Source organism: Solanum stenotomum, chromosome 12, assembly GCF_019186545.1.
Source record: "Solanum stenotomum isolate F172 chromosome 12, ASM1918654v1, whole genome shotgun sequence".
In the NCBI taxonomy this organism is placed as follows: domain Eukaryota; kingdom Viridiplantae; phylum Streptophyta; class Magnoliopsida; order Solanales; family Solanaceae; genus Solanum; species Solanum stenotomum.
In genome coordinates this window covers 335960-354354 of record NC_064293.1, presented here as the reverse complement: position 1 = coordinate 354354, position 18395 = coordinate 335960, and positions in this window count along the sequence as shown.

Here is an 18395-nt window from a genome sequence, read left to right as displayed (position 1 = left end):
AAATCTATGAATCGAAATTCAAAGTGAGGGGAAAGTCTATTAACTTACAAGCAACGAGGAGTGGGGTGATGGTGTGATGACACTAAGCTTAGCAAGACCAAGAAATCACCTCTTCGCTACTAACCAAACATCGGACCCTTCTTGTGGAATATGGAATGGGTTGTAATTGAAATGGAAGGGAATTTGGGAATTTATGGAAAAGATGAAAGAATGGGGGAGTTATGGAGTGATTTAGGGAGTTTATGGGATGGAGGAAACGGTTTTGGGAGTAATGGAGGGAATTGGAATGGTTTAAAACATAGGGGTTTTTAAATAGGGGGGTTCAGGTCAGGTCAGACAGCCTTAGGGTTTGGACTCACGAGACCCCGTCTACGGTCCATGAGTCAATCTATGGTCCGTAGATCAGGACCGTAGATCACTATCACACTTAGAAAAATATAGACTTACCTGGGATCTACGAACACCATTTACGGTCCGTTGATGAATCGACAGACCGTTGATGGGGTCCGTAGACCTCTGCACCAGACCATTTTGCTGCAGATTTTTCGTGGAGTACCTGCACAAGTAGCACCCAATAGGCTATTATTTTTTTTACATTTTCTAGACACTTTTTAGACACAGACCCTATACTAATTCTAGCCAACACTAAGAACTAAAACACCGAAACACCTACTTAAATTGATACAAAGACGCAAGTAATCAGAGAAAACTAAACTACTAAATGGAAAACAGAACCCTATCGTTGGCTAGATTGTACATCTTGGGTTGCCTCCCAAGCAGCGCTTAATTCAATGTCGCGGCACGACGCAAGTGTCTTGATTACTCAGACTTCATCAAGATTGTAGGCCTCAATCACTTCTTGCACCGTTTCAGCATTTCCCAGATAGATCTTGATCCTTTTCCCGTTCACCACGAACCTTATTCCATCCCTATTTTCAAGCTCAACTGCTCAATGCGAGAGCATTTTTGTGAACAAAAATGGCCCGGTCCACTTGGACTTGAGTTTGCCTGGAAACAGGAGCAACCTAGAGTTGAATAACAGCACAAGATCACCAACCACAAATTCTCGCTTTTCAATTCTTTGATCATGATACTTCCTCATCTTCTCTTTGTACAAGGCTGGGCTTTCATAAGCTTTTAGGCGAAACTCATCAAGCATATTCAAGTCATTCATCCTTTGGTTAGATGCGGCGCCCTAATCCAAATTTAACTTCTTCATTGCCCACATGGCCTTATGCTCTAGCTCTACTGGTAAATGAGAAGACTTCCCATATATGGTTAAGAGACATACCTATTGGGGTCTTGTATGCAGTGCGATATGCCCACAGAGCATCATCAAGCTTCCTTGACCAATCCGTTCTATTAGCATTCACAGTCTTTGCCAATATCTGTTTGATCTCTCTGTTGGATACTTCAACTTGACCGCTAGTCTGTGGGTGGTAAGGAGTGGCTACACTGTGACGGACACCATATTTCTCAAGTAGTACCTTGAACAGCTTATTACAAAAGTGAGAATCTCCATCGCTAATAATGGCCCTCGGTGTACCAAATCTGGAGAAGATATTCTTTCTCAAGAATGCGGTGACACTTTTACCTTCATTGTTGGAGAGTGCAACTGCTTCCACCCACTTTGATACATAATTAACCGCAGCAAGAATATACTTCATCCCATATGAACTCACAAATGGACGCATAAAATCGATGCCCCATACATCAAACAACTCTATAACCAATATAGGATTCATTGGGAGCTCTTGCCTCTTTGAAATCCCTCTTTCTCTTTGGCAACAATCGCAATACTTGGCGAAATCATGAGCATCTTGGTGGATAGTAGGCCAGTAGTATCCACATTGCAAAATCTTATGTGCAGTCCGAATACCACTATGATGCCCACCAACAGGTGATGAATGGCATGTTTCGAGTACATTCAACATCTCAACCTCGGGCACACAACGACAAATAATCCCATCAGCACAACTACGATACAAGTAAGGCTCATCCCAAAAAAATCTCTTCACATCATGCATAAACTTTCTCCTTTGGTGAAAAGACAAATCGGGGGGCACAATATCGCTTGCCAAATAATTAGCAAAGTCTGCGAACTAAGGAATCAAATCATGAGAAGCAGCCAATACCTGTTCATGTGGAAAAGTATCATTAATTTCAGCCCTATCTCTAAGCTTCAGCATAGCCTCTTCCTCTAATCTGGACAAGTGATCGGCAACTTGATTTTCGATCCCCTTTCTATCTTTTACTACAAAATCAAACTCTTGCAGCAACAACACCCATCTAATCAATCTTGGTTTTGCATCCTTTTTCTCCATCAAGTACCTCAATTCAGAATGGTCAGTATGCACTATGACCTTAGTACCAAGCAAGTAGGATCGAAATTTCTCGAATGTGAAAACCACTGAAAGAAGTTCTTGTTTGGTCACAGTATAGTTCTTCTGTGCCACATTTAGAGCTTTGCTAGAATAGTAAATAGGGTGAAGAATTTTCTCATGCCTTTGTCCCAATACTACACCAATCGCCAATCCACTTACATTGCACATTACCTCAAACGGTTGTCCTCAATCCGGTGAAATAATGATTGGTGTTGTAACCAAGTTTTTTTTCAACTCTCTGAATGCTCTAAGGCAATCATCATCAAAATAGAACTTGCACTCCTTCTCGAGCAGTTTGCACAATGGATGTGCAATTTTTGAGAAATCTTTGATGAATCTCCTATAAAAACATGCATGCCCAAGAAAACTTCTAACACCTTTTACAGAGATGGGTGGTGGAAGCTTTTCTATTACCTCAACTTTAGCTCTATCAACCTCAATACCTTTCTTTGAAATTCGATGACCCAACACTATACCTTCTTTCACCATGAAATGACACTTCTCCCAATTCAGCACCAAGTTGCAGTCTTCACACCTTTTAAGCACCTCGGCCAGATGATTTAGACAACGATCAAAAGAATCACCTACAACTGAAAAATCATCCATGAACACTTCAATAGTGTCCTCCACCATATCAGAAAATATCGACATCATACATCGCTGGAAGGTCGCTGGAGCATTGCACAACCCGAATGACATCCGTTTGAAAGCAAAAGTCCCATATGGGTAAGTGAATGTGGTCTTCTCTTAGTCTTCTAGAGCTATAGAAATTTGATTGTAGCCCGAATACCCATCTAGAAAACAATACCAACCCTTTCCTGCAAGTCTATCCAACATCTGGTCCAATAATGGCATGGGAAAGTGGTCCTTTTCAGTCCATGCATTCAACTTCCGGTAATTCATACAAACTCTCCATCCCGTAATGGGTCTCATTAGAACAAGCTCATTTCTTTCATTTGGAACCACAGTCATACCTCCCTTTTTAGGCACACACTGCACATGACATACCCAACTACTATCTGCAATGGGATAAATAACTCCTGCATCCAGTCACTTGATGATCTCTGTTTTAACTACCTCTTACATAGGTGGATTTAATCTTCTCTGGTGCTCAATATTGGGCTTATGATCCGGCATGAGTTGGATTTTGTGAGAACAAATACTGGGGGGATCCCGATAATATCTATAATCCACCCAATAGCTCGCTTGAACCTCTTTAACACTGCCACCAAACACTCTAGTTGCCTTGCATTCAAATCTGCCGCAATGATGACTGGCAAAGTATTCTTTTCGCCCAAGTATACATACCTCAAGTGTGGTGGTAAAGCCTTAAGCTCCAATTTCGGTGCCTCCACAATAGATGGTCTTGTGGGTGGGGACTCGCGATTCTTCATGTCTAACTCATACTTCTTTGGTTTGGATCGGTATTCACACTTGTCGAGTGCGGCTACCAACTCATCATACTCTTCAATACCATCGCTGTCGAAATTCATCATAACTGCTGCTAGTGCCTCAATACCTAGTCGCTCTTCAATTTGCACTTCTGACCCACTCTCCACTCTGTAAGATATAGCAGATACTGTTTGGAGCTCACCATTCTGCTTCATGGACCTACAGCTATTGAAAGTTGCTTCTTCATTATTTAGTCTGAACTTCATCTGCCCCTTTTCCATATCAACCAACGCATGCCCTGTGGCAAGAAATGGTCTCCCAAGGATGATGGGAACCTCAAAATCAACCTCACAGTCAAGAATCACAAAATCCACCGGAAAGATGAAAGACTCTACTTTCACTAGCACGTCTTGGAGTACACCAATGGGCCTCTTCACCGTTCGATCGGCCATTAGTAACCGCATTATAGTGGGCTTTGGGTCCCCTAGACCCAACTTCTTGTAAATAGACAAGGGCATGAGGTTGATGCTAGCACCCAGATCACACAATGCCTTAGCAAAGTGTAATAACCCTATAGTACATGGGATCGTGAAAGCACCAGGGTCTTCCTTCTTCTACACTAGAGATCTTGTAGCAATAGCACTACAATGTTGCAATCTATCATCATCTTCAAAACTCACAGACCTTTTCTTTGTCACCATATCTTTCATAAACTTGGCATACCCAGGCATTTGCTCCAAGGCTTCTATCAAAGGGACATTGATAGAAAGCTGTTTCAACATAGTAATAAACCTACGATATTTACCATTTTCAGTCTTTTTCACTAACCTCTGTGGGAAAGGTGGTGGAGGCCTAGGTATGGGGACCACTTTCTGAGATATCTTCGCTTCTTGCTCTGTCGCGGTCTCAGACTCTTCTCTAACTTACACCATATCATTTTCTTTCCTAATCTCAGTATCCACCACAGACGGCATAGGTAAATCTATGGTTTGCTTACCCCCTCGGGTAGTAATTGCCATACAATGACCATCATTCTTTGGATTCCGGATGGTGTTGCTAGGAAGAGTGTCAGGTTGACGCAGGTTCACTGTAGTAGACAACTGAGTCATCTGCTGTTCTAAATGCTTTATTGACACTGCATGGGCATCAACCTTTTGACCAATACCAGACAAGTCGTTTCTCATCTCGTTTACATTCTCATCAGTTACATCAAACCTTCTCATTATTTTCTGCATCATATCTTCAATACGCGCCATATTACCTCCAGCTTCTCTAGCACCAGATTCCCGATTTTGAGGGGGAACATAGGGTCCAACCCGGTCGTTTCTGTTGCCATAGTTCTTCCTGTTGTAGTTGTTGTCGCGGTTGAAGTTCCCATCCTGGATATAGTGACCCTCTCGGTTGTAATTTCCATAGGTTCGACCTTGGTTCCCTTGACCTTGGCGCCAATTTTCCGTGTTGGATCCTTGGGCATTTGGTCGGAAACCCCCCGTCTGATCATTCACCGCATAAGTGTCCTCTTCATAGTAAGACTCCTCAACTGGTGGTGGAGTTCTAGTTAAGTAATTCACAACATTTACCTTTTCTGCTCCTCCGCTCACATGCTTCAATACCAACCCTAACTCTGTCCTCATCTGGGCCATCTCCTCACGAATATCATCTGCAGAGTTGACAGTTGTATTATGAACGGCAAATGTGTTTCTCCTAGTATCTGAACTCCTAGTGCTCCATGCTTTGTTGTTGCGAGAGATCCTCTCTAATTTTTCAGCAAACTGTGCATATGTACAATCACCATATGAACCTCCAGCAATAGTTTCTAGAACTGCTTTATTGTTATCATCCTGTCCTCGATAGAAATATTCCTTCAGCGACTCATCATCAATACGGTGATTTGGAAAACCTCTTACGAATGCAGTTAATCTGTCCCAAGAGCTGCTCACAGACTCTCCAGGTAATGCTACAAAATTGTTGACCCTATCTTTGTGATTTAGCTTCTTGGACACTGGATAGTACTTCGCTCGGAACACGTCTGCCAGTTGGTCCCATGTAAATATTGAGTTATAAGGAAGCTCAGTGAACCATACTACAGCGTCACCTGTTAGTGACAAAGGAAACACTCGTAATCCAATGACATCCAAATCAAGGTCTGGTCTACCTACACAACTTTTGCAAACCACCCTTAGCTTGGCTAGGTGAGCATGTGGATCCTCCGATGGCGATCCTGAGAATAAGCCTCTTGTTGTAAGCATATGCATCAAACTATTAGTCACCACAAATGTTTGCCCTGGAGGTAAAGGGGGTAAGACAATAGGTCCATCAGAGTTTTCTATATTGATGTTGCCCCGATAGTTGTCATGTTGTCGTGGGCCTAGTGGATCTTGCGCCCTCAGTGTATGTCCCAATCGATTTTCAGCTGGAACCTAGTTGTCCCCACCAACTACCCTTTGTTGTTGTAACTCAACTGCGTCGTCAAGATTTCCTCCGATAGGATCAATTGGATTTATTTGATTGTTCATTCTTCGCAAGGTGCGGTTGAGCTCTGGATCGTAAGGAGTAAGTGGTTCACCCTGGCTTCATGTACTTGGCATACACTGGAGTTAGAACCTGAGAGGCACAAAAACAAAGAGAAAAACTAAAATTAGGAAATATTTGACTAACGTTCAATAATGTAGTTAAAATAAATCTAAAAAGCCAACTTCCCCGACAGCGGCGCCAAAATTTGATACGCTCAAATTACACCTCCCTTCAGAAGTATAAGCGGTCATTATCAAGTAAAGAACCCAACTTGTAGGTTGGGGTCGATCCCACAAGGAAAATGGTTTAGACTTTACTTTAACCAACAATTATATTCAATTAGTCAAATTACTTCCAGAAACAGGTAATAAAAAGGGGGGGTTTGTTTGTGTGAACAAATAGTAAAAATGTAATAAGTAATCAGTAATCAAAACTCAACTTTGGTTGTTATCAAGATAAAAGAAATAACTAGGGTATACGTGTTCCCCACAAGCTCATAACGCAGTAATCCTAATAACAGCAATCCTTTCCTAGTGTATTACATGCAAAGTGATAAGTTAGGTATCTCTAAATCCTTGGTCCGGCATCTAGAGAATTTCACCCCGCACCTTGGTGCGGCTACGTGTCTATAATTACTAACCCTTACCTTTACCTCATATTAGACATCATAATCGATGTTTGCCTTAGTTATTACTTCGCACCATTCGACACTAGCCTATTAGATAGTATCACACTAAATCTATGTTGATATTTTTTTTCTTGTTGATTACCTCCTTGGTCCGGCAAGTTCTAACGCGTGCACTCATTAAAAAGACTTCTAAACAAAAGAACTATCAATGCATGCAAAACACTATTCCCGAATTGCTTATTTACTATTCATACTTTGTTAATCGCTCATGGTTCCCACAACCCTAGTTGTAGATTTAATTACCCATATTAGCAAGAACACAATTTATAGTTTTAGATGAAGGAATTATGAACTTACGTAAAGAGAATAATAAACCCAGAAATTTAACTTGAATTGTAAAGCCAAAATCTTCAAAACGAACTTAGGAAATTAATAATTGTTAGAGTTGCAAATTAATCTCCAAAGTCACAAAGTAAAACTAGAATAATAATGTCTAACCCCCAAAAAGGAGGTTTACATGCCCTATTTATAAAAAACAAATCCTAAATTAAAAGGGAAACAATATAAGGAAAGTTTGTTGAGGTACGCGGCTTCATTCCACGAGACTGACTTACGGACCATTGATGGATCTACGGTCCGTAAGTCCCTTCTGTCAGCCAGGACTTGGAAAATATTTCAGCTTCCAAAAATCAGCTTCTTCGAAGCAAACGACGGACTTGCAGTACGGATCGTAGATCGATCTACGGTCCATCAATCCCCTCCGTAGCTCCACACTTAGAATTTTCAAAAATCAAGTACTGGAACCTGATATACCGTGAGTTTACGGTATTTCTAATACATTTCACTTACAAGTTGTGTATGTCTAAGGCATTTTTATACTGGATTTTATGTGTTTTTATCATGTTTTGCAGGAAAGATATTCAGGCGCGGAAGTATAGAGTCAGCTGAAAGAAATGCAGAAACAAGGCATTCACGGAGTTGATCAACAGACCGTAGGTCCATTCACGGTCCGTAGGTGATGACCGTAGATCAGCAGGCATGGTGTTGAGGACAAATCAGGGAAATCTGACCAAGTGTGGAACCACGGTGTCCATTGACGGTCTGTAGATTGATCTACGGACCGTACTGTTTATCTGTAGAGTGATACTGCGAGGGTTCCAGTACCTGATTTTTGAAGATTCTAAGTATGAAGCTACAGAGGGGATTGACGGACCGTAGATCGATCTACGATCCATACTGCTAGTCCGTCGTTTGATTCAGAGAAGCTAATTTTTGGAAGCGGAGATATTTTCTAAGTCCTGGCTGACGGAAGGGACTTACGGACCGTAGATCCATCGACGGTCCGTAAGTCAGTCTCGTGGATTGAAGACTCGTACCTGAACAAACTTTCCTTAATTTGTTTCCCTTTTAATTTAGGATTTGTTTTCTATAAATAGGGCATGTAAACCTCGTTTTTGGGGGTTAGACATTATTATTCTATTTTTACCTTGTGACTTTGGAGATTAAATTGCAGCCCTAGCAATTATTGATTTCCTGCCTTCGTTTTGAAGATTTTGGCTTTGAAATTCAAGTTGAAATTCTGGGTTTATTATTCTCATTACGTAAGTTCATGATTTATTCATCTAATATTATGAATTGTGTTCTTGCTAATATGGGTAACTAAATCCACAACTAGGATTGTGGGAACCATGAGCGATTAACAAAGTATGATTAGTAAATAAGTAATTCTTGAATAGTGTTTTGCATGCATTGATAATTCTTTCGTTTAAAAGTCTTTTTAACGAGTGCACGCATTAGAACTCGCCTTGTTGCTACTTGCCGGATCAAGGAGGTAATCAACAAGAAAAGAATTATTAACATAGATTTAGTGTGATACTATCTAATAGGCTAGTGTCGATTGGTGCGAAGTAATAACTAAGCCAAACATCGATTATGATGTCTAATATGAGGTAAAGGTAAGGGTTAGTCATTTATACACACGCAGCCGGATCAAGGTGTTGGGTGAAATTTTCTAGATGCCGGATCAAAGATTTAGAGATACCTAACTTATCACTTTGCATGTAACACACTAGGAAAGGATTGCGATTACTAGGATTACTGCGTTATGAGCTTGTGGGGAACACGTCTACCCTAGTTAATTTTCTCATCTTGATAACAACCGAAATTGACTTTTGTTTATTGATTACTTACTAAATTCTTATAGTTTGTTTCACAAATCCCCCCTTTTTATTTCTTGTTTCTGGAAGTACTTTGGCTAATTGAATATAATTATTGGTTAAAGTAAAGTCTAAACCATTTCCTCGTGGGATCGATCCCAACCTACAAATTGGGTTCTTTACTTGCTAACGATCGCTTATACTTCTTTAGGGAGGTGTAATTTGAGCGTATCAAATTTTGGCGCCTCTGCTGGGGAATTTGGCGTTTAGATTTATTTTTAACTACATTATTGAACGTTAGTCAAATATTTCCTAATTTTACTTTTTCCCTTTGTTTTTGTCTCTCAGGTTCCGACTCTAGTGTATGCCAAGTACACGGAGCCAAGGCGAACCACTTACTCCGTATGATCCAGAGTTGAACAGAACTTTGCGAAGAATGAACAATCAAGGACTTCCAGTTAATCCTATCGAAGGAAATCTAGATGAAACAATTGAGTTACAACAGCCAAGAGTAGTTGGTGGGGAAAATCGGCGTCTAGCTGAAAATCAATTGGGAGATGCAGTGAGGGTGTATGGTCCACCAGGCCCACAACAACTTGACAACTATCGGGGCAACATCGATATAGCAGACTCTGATGGACCCATTGTCCTACCTCCTCTACCTCCAGGGCACACATTTGTGGTGACTAGTAGTTTGATGCAGATGCTTACAGCAAGAGACTTATTTTCAGGATCGCCATCGGAGGATCCACATGCTCACTTGGCCAAGCTAAGGGTGGTTTGCAAAAGTTGTGTAGGTAGACCATACTTGGATATGGATGTCATTGGATTATGAGTGTTCCCTCTGTCACTGACAGGTGATGCTGCAGTATGGTTCACTGACCTTCTGTATAACTCAATATTCACATGGGACCAACTGGCAGAGGTGTTCCGAGCAAAGTACTATCCAGTGTCTAAGAAGCTCAATCACAAAGATAGGGTCAACAATTTTGTGACATTACCTGGAGAGTCTGTGAGTAGCTCGTGGGACAGATTCACTGCCTTCGTAAGAAGTGTCCCAAACCACCGTATTGATGATGAGTCACTGAAGGAATATTTCTATCGAGGACAGGATGATAACAATAAAGCAGTACTTGACACTATTGCTGGAGGTTCATATGGTGATCGTACATATGCACAGATTGCTGAAAAACTAGAGAGGATCTCTCGCAACGATAAAGCATAGAGCACTCGGAGGTCAGATATTGGGAGAAACACATTTGTCGTTCATAGTACAAATAACAACTCTGCAGATGATATTCATGAAGAGATGGCTCAAATGAGGATCGAGTTGGGATTGGTATTGAAGCATGTAAGCGGAGGACCAAAAAAGGTAAATGATGTGAATTATTTAACTAGAACTCCACCACCAGCGGAAGAGCGTTACTATGAAGAAGATGCTTATGTTGTGAATGATCAGACGGGGAGTTTCCGACCAAATGCCCAAGGATCCAACACGGAAAATTGGCGCCAAGGTCAAGGAAACCAAGGTCGGAACTATGGAAATTACAACTGAGAGGGTCACTATGTCCGGGATGGGAACTTCAATCGTGAAAACAACTACAACAGGAACAACTATGGCAACATAAACGATCGGGTTGGACCTTATGTTCCCCCTCAAAATTGGGAATCTGGTGCTAGGGAAACTGGAGGCAATATGGTGCGTATTGAAGATATGATGCAGAAGATGATGAGAAGGTTTGATGCAACTGATGAGAATGTGAAGGAGATGAGAAGCGACTTGTCTGGTATTGGACAAAAGGTTGACGTCCATTCAGTGTCAATAAAGCATCTAGAGCAGCAGATGACTCAGTTATCTACTGCAGTGAACCCACGTCAACCTGGCACTCTTCCTAGCAACACCATCCAGAATCCAAAGAATAATGGCCATTGTATGGCAGTTACTACTCGAGGGGGTAAACAAACCATAGATCCACCTAGGCCGTCTGTGGTGGAAGTTGAGATTAGAAAAGAAGATGATGTGATAGAGGTTAGACCAGAGTCTGAGAAAGCAACAGAGCAAGAGGTGGAGATATCTCAAACAGTGGTCCCCATACCTAGACCTCCACCACCTTTTCCACAGAGGTTAGTGAAGAAGACTGAGGATGGTAAATATCGTAGGTTTATTACTATGTTGAAACAACTCTCTATCAATGTTCCTTTGATAGAAGCCTTAGAGAAAATTCCTAGGTATGCGAAGTTTATGAAAGATATGGTGACAAAGAAAAGGTCTGTGAGTTTTGAAGATGATGATAGATTGCAGCATTGTAGCGCTATTGCTACAAGATCTCTTGTGCAGAAGAAGGAAGACCCTTTGCTAAGGCATTGTGTGATCTTAGTGCTAGCATCAACCTCATACCCTTATCTATTTACAAGAAGTTGGGTTTGGGGGACCCAAAGCCCACTGCAATGCGGTTTCTAATGGCCGATCGAACTGTGAAAAGGCCCATTGGTGTACTCCATGATGTGCTAGTGAAAGTGGAGTCTTTCATTTTTCCGGCAGATTTTGTGATTCTTGAGAGACCATTTCTTGCCATAGGGCGTGCATTGGTTGATATGGAAAAGGGGCAGATGAAGTTCAGACTAAATAATGAAGAAGCAACTTTCAATATTTGTAGGTCCATGAAGCAGAGTGGTGAGCTCCAAACAGTATCGGCCATAACTTACAGAGTGGAGACTGGGACAAAAGTGCAAATTGAAGAGCGAGTAGGTGTTGAGGCACTAGCAGCAGTTATTATGAACTTCGATAGTAATGGCATTGAAGAGTATGATGAGTTGGTAGCCGCACTCGATAGGTGTGAATACCGGCCCAAACCAAAGAAGTATGAATTAGACATGGAGAATCGCGAGTCCCTACCTGCAAGACCATCTATTGTGGAGGCACCGAAATTGGAGCTTAAGGCTCTACCACCGCATTTGAGGTATGTATACTTGGGCAAAGGGAATACTTTGCCGGTCATCATTGCGGGAGATTTGAATGCAGGAAAAGTAGAGTGCTTGGTGACTGTGTTGAAAAGGTTCAAGCGAGCTATTGGGTGGACTATAGCGGATATCATTGGGATTCCTCCCGGTATTTGCTCTCACAAAATCCAACTCATGCCAGATCATAAACCCAGTATCGAGCACCAGAGAAGACTAAATCCACCTATGCAAGAAGTAGTCAAAAAGGAGATCATCAAGTGGCTGGATGCAGGAGTTATTTATCCCATTTCAGATAGTAGTTGGGTATGTCCTGTGCAGTGTGTGCCTAAAAAAGGTGGTATGACTGTGGTTCCAAATGAAATAAATGAGCTTGTTCCAATAAGGCCTGTTACTGGATGGAGAGTTTGAATGGATTACCGGAAGTTGAATTCGTGGACAGAAAATGACCACTTTCCTATGCCATTCATGGACCAGATGTTGGCTAGACTTGTAGAAAAGGGTTGGTATTGTTTTCTTGATGGATATTCGAGCTACAATCAAATCTCTATAGCTCCAGAAGACAAAGAGAAGACCACTTTCACTTGCCCATATGGGACTTTTGCTTTCAAACGGATGTCATTTGGGTTATGCAATGCCCCAGCTACCTTCCAACGGTGTATGATGTCGATATTTTCTGATATGGTGGAGGACACTATTGAAGTGTACATGGATGATTTTTCAGTTGTAGGTGACTCTTTTGATCGGTGTCTAGATGATTTGGTCGAGGTGCTTAAACGGTGTGAAGACTGCAACCTGGTGCTTAATTGGGAGAAGTGTCACTTCATGGTTAAAGAAGGTATAGTGTTGGGACATCGAATTTCAGAGAAAGGTATGGAGGTTGATAGAGCTAAAGTTGAGGTAATATAAAAGCTTCCGCCACCCATTTCAATAAAAGGTGTTAGAAGTTTTCTTTGACATGCAGGTTTTTATAGGAGATTCATCAAAGATTTCTCAAAAATTGCACATCCTTTGTGCAAACTGCTCGAGAAAGAGAGTAAGTTCTATTTTGATGACGCTTGTCTTAGAGCATTTGGAGAGCTGAAGGAGAAGTTGGTTACAGCACCTATCATTATTTCACCGGATTGGGGACAACCGTTTGAGGTAATGTGCGATGCGAGTGAAGTGGCACTTGGTGTAGTATTGGGTCAAAGGCGAGAGAAAATTCTTCACCCTATTTACTATGCTAGCAAAGCTCTAAATGTGGCCCAGAAGAATTATACTGTGATCGAACAAGCACTCCTTGCGGTGGTTTTTGCATTCGAGAAATTTCGTTCCTACTTGCTTGGTACTAAGGTCATAGTGCATACTGACCACTCTGCATTGAGGTATTTGATGGCGAAAAAAGATGCAAAACCAAGATTGATTAGATGGGTAACTGTTGTTGCAAGAGTTTGATTTTGTGGTAAAAGATAGAAAGGGAACCGAAAATCAAGTTGCCGACCACTTGTCCAGATTAGAGGAAGAGGCCATGCTAAAGCTTGGAGATAGGGCTGAAATTAATGATGCGTTTCCAGATGAACAGGTATTGGCTGCTTCTCATGATCTAATTCCTTGGTTCGCGGACTTTGCTAATTATTTGGCAAGCGATATTGTGCCTCCCGATTTGTCTTTTCACCAAAAGAAAAAGTTTATGCATGATGTGAAGAAATTCTTTTGGGATGAACCTTATTTGTATCATAGTTATGCTTATGGGATTATTCGTCGCTGCGTGCCCGAGGTTGAGATGTTGATTGTACTTGAAGCATGTCATTCATCGCCTGTTGGTGGGCATTATAGTGGTATTCGGACTGCACATAAGATTTTGCAGTGTGGATACTACTGGCCTACCATTCACCAAGATGCTCATGATTTCGCCAAGTCTTGTGATCGTTGCCAAAGAGAAGGAGTGATTTCAAAGAGGCAAGAGCTCCCTATGAATCCTATATTGGTGATAGAGTTGTTTGATATATGGGCATTGATTTCATGGGTCCATTTGTGAGTTCATATGGGATGAAGTATATTCTTGTTGCGGTTGACTATGTATCAAAGTGGGTGGAAGCAGTTGTGCTCTCCAACAATGAAGGTAAAAGTGTCACCGGTTTCTTGAAAAAGAACATCTTCTCCAGATTTGGTACACCGAGGGCTATTATTAGCGATGAAGGTTCTCACTTTTGTAATAAGTTGTTCAAGGTACTACTTGAGAAATATGGTGTCCGCCACAATGTAGCCAACCCCTACCATCCACAGACTAGTGGTCAAGTTGAAGTATCTAACAGAGAGATCAAACAGATATTGGCGAAGACTGTGAATGCCAATAGAACGGATTGGTCAAAGAAGCTTGATGATGCTCTATGGGCATATCGCACTGCATACAAGACCCCCATAGGTATGTCTCCTTACCAACTTGTATATGGGAAGTCTTGTCATTTACCAGCAGAACTAGAGCATAAGGCGATGTGGGCAATGAAGAAATTAAATTTGGATTGGGGCACCGCATCTAATCAAAGAATGGATGACTTGAATACACTTGATGAGTTTCGCCTAAAAGCTTATGAAAGTTCAGCCTTGTACAAAGAGAAGATGAAGAGGTATCATGATCAAAGAATTGAAAAGCGAGAATTTGTGGTTGGTGATCTTGTGCTTCTATTCAACTCTAGGTTGCGCTTGTTTTCCAGGCAAACTCAAGTCTAAATGGACCGGACCATTTTTGCTCACAAAATTGTTCCCCCATGGGGCGGTTGAGCTGGAAAAAAAGGATGGAACAAGGTTCATGGTAAACGGGCAAAGGATCAAGATCTATTTGGGAAATACTGAAACCGTGCAAGAAGTGATTGAGGCCTACAATCTTGATGAAGTCTGAGTAATCCAGAGGCCTGAGTCGTGCCGCTACGTTAAATCAAGCGCTGCTTGGGAGGCAACCCAAGATGTACAATCTAGCCAACGATAGGATATAGTTTTTTTTTCTAGTAGTTTGCGCTGTTCAATTTCTTCCATGTATCAAATTTGATAGTTGTTTTAGTTTTGTACTAGTGTTGGCTAGAATTAGAATAGGGTCCGTGTCTAAAAAGTGTCAAGAAAATGTAAAAAGAATAGCCTATTGGTTGCTACATGTGCAGGTACACCACGAAAATTCTGCAGAAAATGGTCTGGTGCAGAAGTCTACGGACACAATCGACGGTCTGTCGATTCATCAACGGACCGTAAATGGTGCCCGTAAATCCCATGTAAGTTTCTAAATTTTCAAGTGTATGAGTGATCTACGGACCGTAGATCGACTCGGACCGTAGACGGGGTCTCGTGAGTCCATACCCTCAGGCTGTCTGACCCGACCCGGATTCCCCCATTTAAAAAAAAACCCCATTTGTTTTAAACCATTCCCCTTCCCTCCATTACTCCCAAAACTGCTTCTAACATTCCCTAACCTCCGTAAATCACTCCATAACTCCGCCATAATATCATCCCTTCCATAATTCCCCAACTTCCCTTCCATTTCAAATACAACCCATCCCATAATCTAACAAAAAGGGTCCGGTGTTTGGTCAGTAACGAAGAGGTGACTCCTTGGTCTTGCTAAGCTTAGTATCATCACGCAATCACCCCACTCCTTGTTGCTTGTAAGGTAATAGACTTTCCCTTCACTTTGAATTTCGATTCATAGATTGAATATAGAAAGTCGGGAGTTGGGTCTTGACCTTGGGTAATTGTTAGATGAAATTGCATGATAAACTTGAAAATTACAATGCCCTTGGAACGATAGATAGTGATTGTGTAGCATTATTGTATGTGATCGTAAAACTATATGCTAGTTTCAACTTAGGGTTCCACAACTAGTCTAAATTGTTTGGTATAATAATCAGTCAGAATCTTAAGAATAAAGAACTAGCATAATTTAATGTTGTAAATGCATGATGAGATTGTGTTAATGTTGAAAACTAAGGCCAAAAATGTACGATACTTGGCACAGATGGCACCCACGATACCCCGTCTACGGAACATAGATCCATCTATGGATCGTAGATGGGGTTCGTAAATGGATGCACATGAAAAATTTCACCAACTGTGAAACCACGGAGGTGGACTTCGGTCCGTAGGTCCATCTACGGACCGTTCTGCACTTCCATGGTTTCCATCTGCGACCTATATGACAGGCCCCCTGATCCACGGAAGAGATCCACGGACCGTAGATCAGTTTACGGACCGTAGGTCTCCTCCGTGGATGACCACTGTAGCATCTGTCTGAATTTTTTTCTGTGGACTTAGTTGAGGGTCCTTACCAATTCTAAAAGTTTTTTTTTGCTGCGTATGGTTAGTTTTGGCACTAATATCATTCCCGTAGGTACGATGGCACCCAAGAAGCTGGTCACCTACTCAAAACAGGGCAAGTCCAAATCTGTTGCCCCTAGTTTCCGGTTAATTGATGAGGACACAGACGCCGACACTGATCCAACATATGTGCCTCTCAACCCTAGGACTTCTCGCGCTGCACCTCAAGGCACCAGAGGCACCCCCAGAAGGTGCTTCCCGACGTAATCACTGTCTCCCAGTCTGATGAGGAGCACACACTGATCGGGTCACCAACTGGGGCTGCTTCCAGTTCAGAGGGGTCTATGTCCGGGTCCGAGTCTGCCCATGCGTCAGGCTCTAAGTCTGTCCACTCTTCACGATCCGAGTTTGCCCATGCTACAGGGTCCAATGCCAAATCATCCACAGGGTCTGGAGAGAATGACCAAGCAGCCTCGTCTAATGAAACAACTAGCTCAGAGTCCATACCTGCACCACGGAATGATGACCCCACTCCTGTAGCCGGCGAGCTAAATAGGTGGTGTGTAAAAGGTCAATGGCAAATCTATCGGGATGCTAAGATGGTCAACGACAAACAAAAGATGGCCCGACTAATTACAGAGGAGCGCAGAGTCCTCACGGGGAGCCTGCATATTGTTCCAGACATTCACCGGTTGTTCAACCTTCACAAGTGTAACTGGATGGCTCGAGACCCAAGGACGTACAGCAAGGAGATTGTGCGGGAGTTCTATGCTTCCTATGCTGCCACTCTTCGCAGTTCCATTTCCAAGCGGTCAAAGCCACTAGTGCAGGATCCGCTCACTTCCACTTTGGTTCGAGGGTACCCGGTGGACATATCACCTGCCACGATCAGACGCTTTCTTTATGGTCCTGCTACGTGTCACTCGGTCGCTCAACACAGCTGAGTTTGACTACAGATGGGACATCGTGCGGAGTGGCACTTTCCAGTGGAATGCTGAGCAGCGAGAGGCTGTTCTACTATGGTTGGCCAGGTACATTGCTGCAGATGGCGAGCGTGCAGAATGGGTTGCCGCTCCACGGTTGGGCATCCGAAAGGCCATACTAAATTTTGTGGCCAAGTTCTTCTGGCTGCTGGTGAGTAACAGAGTGTCGCCTACAAAAGCTGATAATCAAGTCACTTGGGACAGAGCGGTCATGGTTGCAGCATTGGTAGCAGGAGTGGAGATCGACTTTGCCCGCATGCTGCTAGCAGAGATTCACGAGAGGGCATTCAGAACCTCCACCACCTACCCCTTCCCCTGTCTAATTTTTCATTTATACAGGGACTCTGGAGTGCCGATCTGTCATTGCAACAAGTTAGTCCACCCTACAAGGGCATTGGACATCGGCCTTATTCGAGATGAGGCAAATGTGGCAGCACCTCGCAGAGAGCCTCAGGTTGAGGTACCTCCTTTGGGTGCCGATCTTGCAGACACAGTGGGCCAGGCACAGGGTGATGACCTTAGCATCCCCGATCACACCGACACTGTCCCGGGCTCCTCATCTCAGGCAACTAGTATAGCTCCTAGCTCTTCCCGGTCCACACCGCAGTTAGGAGCTACTGTTGTCCCATTGGCCAGAGTACAGAAGTAAGAAGCTCAGATGGCCACCCTGTTGCATCACATCCAGCCATAGATGCAAAAGTCAATAGCCGAGTCCGAGGCCAGAATGGAGCGCAGGATGGAGGGGGTGATGGACCGGAAGGTCCAGGCCGTTAATAAGCGCCTTGATGCCTTTGAACTACGAGTTCTTGAGTGATCAGCCTCGGCCATAGATCTCTCTGCTTTGCAGGCTGACTTAGCAAGCCTCTGGACTAACGTTGATGCCATCCTTGCCGCACCTTCAGTTGAGCCTCAGGTTGCACCTACTGCACTGGCTGATGATACAGTGCTAGATGCTTTATTTAGTGGGACCGCCGAGGAGGATCTTGCCCCTACACATGCCAAAGGCAAGCAGCACCGGTCTCACCGCACTGAGGAGGAGAAAGCTTTCAAGAGGCAGCGTAGGTAGGCGAAGGAGGCAAGGAGGGCTTCGATTGTA